Below are 4,745 nucleotides of genomic sequence, written 5' to 3'. Positions count from 1 at the left end.
GCGCTCTCGAGGACAGGCACGGCTGGAGACGCCGCGTTCATGAAGACAGGAGCGGTTGGAGGCGCCGCTTTTACGATGACAGGGGTTTGTGCTGCTCGCCGGGCTCGCGCTGGAGCTGTAGAGGGTTTAGGGGGTTTCACAGGCGCACCCATTAGATCCCTCAGAGGTGCGCCCCTGTTAGCCCCACCTCCGTCGTCCTGAGGTTGGAGGCTAACAGCCCCTACCCTTAACCCCACCCCAAAAATTTCCCCGGACCTAAGGGGGTAATCCACCGTCGAGGGGGGGACTCCAGCACGCTTCTTCCGCCGACTCTTTCGACTCCCGCTGGCGCAACTACTCGATTCACGAGTCGACTCCTCCGGTATAGGATTCGGAACAGCGCCAGGCAGGAGCTGGAGCCGGCGACTCCATTCCGATGCCGCTTTCAAAACCTCCCCCACAGGATCTTTGGGGCCTGTACGGAATGGAGTCCAGCGAACGGCACACCCCTTGAGGTAATAGTCCGTGCTAGCTGCGTCCATGTAAGGGTCGTACATTCTGTCACGGATCACTTGGCAGACTGACGGAAGCGGACGCACTTGCTAAAACACAGGGTTTTTAATATAGAATTATAACAACACAACGAGACTTAAACAGAACGAAAACAAACAGGGAGCCAAGCAGGCTAAATTAAACACGGGTAACTAGACAGGGTAAACGGGACAGACGGACAAAAAGCGAAAACAACGACAAAGGAAAAGAGACGGGGAAACTGTGGAGACAGACGGACAGACTATATAACACGACCAACTAGAGAAAGGAGAAATGTGAAATGTACGACAAACAGGACGTGAGACAAGAGGGCTTAAATACTGACACAAACGAGACACACCTGGACAGATAACGAGGAGGACGGGTTAACACATGACACGGACGAGGAGGCGGAACAAAGGCGGGACAAGGGCGGAGACAAGGACATAAACAAAACATAGCCATGTGCTAAAAGCACATGACCGGGGAAAACAGACATGACGAGACGAGGGCGTGACAATAATATTTTGATATGACGCTGTATTGAGTTTACACGAGAGAAACAAATAAAATAAAAATCTAAAGGTTTTACCTAAAGATCTGGAATAGAATTGAGGAAAGTTATGGACTGGATGAGGAGAAAAAAAAGATGTTATGTTCATATGTGGTGAATAGAGGAGAAGCATTTAATATACGCTGCCGTAATTTCCATGTTGATGCTTTTGTTTTCGATGGGATGTTCTCAAAAAACTGTCGGGTGGGTCTTTGGTGGGTGAGCTGAGTCTTTCCCTGTTCTGTTTTAACTCTTACACAACTGCTCACTCTTTGATTTCTATCAGAAGTTTGACCAGAGGACGATGGGTTCCACTTTGTTGCCTTTGGCTTGCTCGCATGGGGCTTTCTGATCCACATTGTTATTTGTTCTGATACCAGTTCTGTAAAGCTGTTTTGTGACAACATCACTTACAAAAATGTGCTATATAAATACATTTTGATTGATTGACTGATGACATCACAAATGTGTGCACCTCAAAGTGGCAGGGACTCAGAGCGGGTTTAAAGTAAGAGTCATGAGGCTGTTACACCCAGTGCAGTTAGTAACCTTACTGATGCTTAAAGAATACAACCCCAGAACAACATTCAGCAAATGTAATGTTACCCAATTTTCATTCTCCCACCATGCTCCATCTTCCAGATTCTCTCACATTAATCAAGTTCAGTTTTGTTTACCACATTTAACTAATTTTCTTGCCTTTGTTACAGCTAGGAAAGTCGACTGAAAACAGCAAGAATGCTGCAAAGATTTCCATCTCTAAACTAAGCGAAGGCATAGATGGGTCTTGCAGCGTAGCTGGTTGGGGAAGAATTAAAACCAAGGGAAATACAAGTAACGTACTTCTGGAGACGAACATCACTGTCTATGAAAGTTGTGAAACGTACTGGAACGACACCAACTTACTGTGTGCAGGTGGTGATAAAGGTGGATTTTGTCAGGTAAATTATCCTTAAGATTAAACCCATTAAACCCAAGCAGATTTCAGTTTCCTGGACCAGGATTAAACCTAGTCGTGAACTACCCAGCATTCTGATTGGAGATTAACTACAGAAAGTACAATTTAGTCCAGGTCTAAGCTTAATCCCTGGTATGAAAAAAACAAAAAAATAGCAGAAGCTTTATAAAGGTTTAGATCAGCAGTGTGTTAACGTTGCTTATGTTTTGTTTGAAGGGAGACTCTGGTGGTCCTCTGGTGTGTGATAAGAAAGCAGTCTGCATTGCTTCCTTCACCGAGAAGGACAACTGTGACAACCCCACAAAACCAAATGTCTAAACCAATATTTCTGCATTCATGTCCTGGATTGAGAAAATCATTGAACAACAGTAATTCCACTGTAAAGAGGCCTTTATTTGGTTGTAGTGGTGTTTCAGTTCACTGAAGGAAAAGCCTATGTTGTTAAACCTATGCCATTGTAAAATAATGTAAGGTTAAATGTTGACTGAATATGGATGAAGCACTGTCATTAGAACTTCACCTAGAACTTGTTATTTCACTATAAATAAACCATTTCTGCCTTAAAAACTGTTATGAGTTTTCTCACCACTTGTTCAGATGTCATCTGTCCTCTCACGTTGTATACTATAATTATAGGTTTATAAAATATACAGAATGTAAAAGATTCTCAAAAAATGATGCTATTAGCACTCGAGTGGAGTTTTTGTGCATAATGATATCAAAGATTAAACCCATGAATGGAGCTACACCATCAGGAGTGCATTTATATAAATGAATGGCTGCATATTTCATGTGTTATTCTGTTCTTAGACAATATCATTGTCTTTAACAATGCCCAGGATGAAGCCTAAAATAATAATATCATAATTAATTCAGTCATTCATTATCTGTAATCGCTTATCCAGTTCAGGGTCACGGTGGGTCCAGAGCCTACCTGGAATCATTGGGCGCAATACACCCTGGAGGGGGCGCCAGTTCTTCACAGGGCAACACAGATACACACACATTCACTCACACACTCACACCTACGAACACTTTGGAGTAGCCAATCCACCTACCAACATGTGTTTTTGGACTGTGGGAGGAAACCGGAGCCCCTGGAGGAAACCCACGCGGACACAGGGAGAACACACCAACTCCTCACAGACAATCACCCGGAGCGGGACTCGAACACACAACCTCCAGGTCCCTGGAGCTGTGTGATTGTGACTCTACCTGCTGCACCACCATGCCATCTAATATCATAATTATAATTATTAATATATATTAGGAATTCAAAAAGGAAAAAATATATGAATATATGCATATATAAGTAAATAAAATACATAATAAACAATGAACTGTAATCAAAATATATGAACATTAATATGCTACAGCCCCTTCTAGGGTGTGTTCCCACCTTGCACCCAGTAATTCTGGGTAGGCTCTGGACCCACCATGACTCTAAACTGGATAAGCGGTTTCAGACAATGAATGTGCCACAGAAACACAGCATGTTATGTATTAATACCACGCTAATAACTTTACAAGTAGCCCCTTGATCAGAATCAGTGAATCACATTAAGTGAAATGTTCTTTAAAAAAGTAAGAAAAAGCATTTTAACCGATGTGCCTCAGCAATGTACAGGTTTATACATCAAAGTATTGATTCACTGCAGTAATATTTGTGTTTACTGTAGAACTACACACAGTAACGAATACCTCACTGCTACAGCTACCAGATTAATAAGGTTTTTGTTCAAATTTTCCTTTCCTGTTTAAAATGGTGCAAATTACAATTATAAGTTCTTGATGAGTTTTATACATTTCTGCTTATGTTGTGGAGAACATACAAACACTCCACATAAAAAATAAATATGGCTTCTTTGAATGTTCTGTTCTACATTAGAAGCCAATGAAGTTACTTTTAAAATGACTAAAAAACACGTCTTCAGGCTGAAACCTGTGTGTCACCACTGCAGCATTTAAGGTGGAACGATGAAACTGAAAACATCTTCATGTGAGTGATTTACTTAAGACAGTGAAGTGTTTGTAAAAAGCTAGATAGCTACTTACACGTATGCCTTATCTGCCTCATGCTGGTGCTACTTTAATGAGGATACAATCCATGTGACCAATTATATGTGTGAGGCAGGCGGAGAGGTAAAGCTTAAGTTGGAATTGTACGGTCCGATGTAGGGATGAAATAGTATTTCAAGATTCTTCCAGGCATGAATATTGTAAATTTGTTGAAGTATATAACATTATATGTAAGAAGGATGTATAAATGTTTCGACCCCCTGTGCTATTACTTTTAGCCTTGTTTGTGGGGGTTCAAGTCATAATTAGGGGGTCAACCCCCCCACCCCAATTCCCTGTAATTCGAAACCTGGTATTACATCTTATTTTAGTTTTCATACTTCATGTGAAGCCAGCCATGGCTTGAACCTCAACTAACTGAGCATCACTGGACCAACAACACTTGAAGGTGCTTGGAGTAGCACATTGCTGTCCCAGTTTTGTTGCTAGCTGTAATGTCAAATAATGATAGGGCCAAAGAACCAAAAGATCTTTATGTTCACATGATCACATGATCAGAACTGATAACTCCGTCTCTAATCTTTGAAACTGTCTCCGTGAAAGTAAACCACACAGGAAATGTGGAGGAAATAATTTTTTATTAAGAAGAAGCAAATAGTATTAAACATCATTTCCCTTGCTGTGGAGAACATAAAACATAGAGTC

The sequence above is a fragment of the Hoplias malabaricus genome, chromosome 16 (genome assembly GCF_029633855.1).
Source record: "Hoplias malabaricus isolate fHopMal1 chromosome 16, fHopMal1.hap1, whole genome shotgun sequence".
NCBI classification, from domain to species: domain Eukaryota; kingdom Metazoa; phylum Chordata; class Actinopteri; order Characiformes; family Erythrinidae; genus Hoplias; species Hoplias malabaricus.
This window is presented reverse-complemented; position numbering follows the sequence as displayed.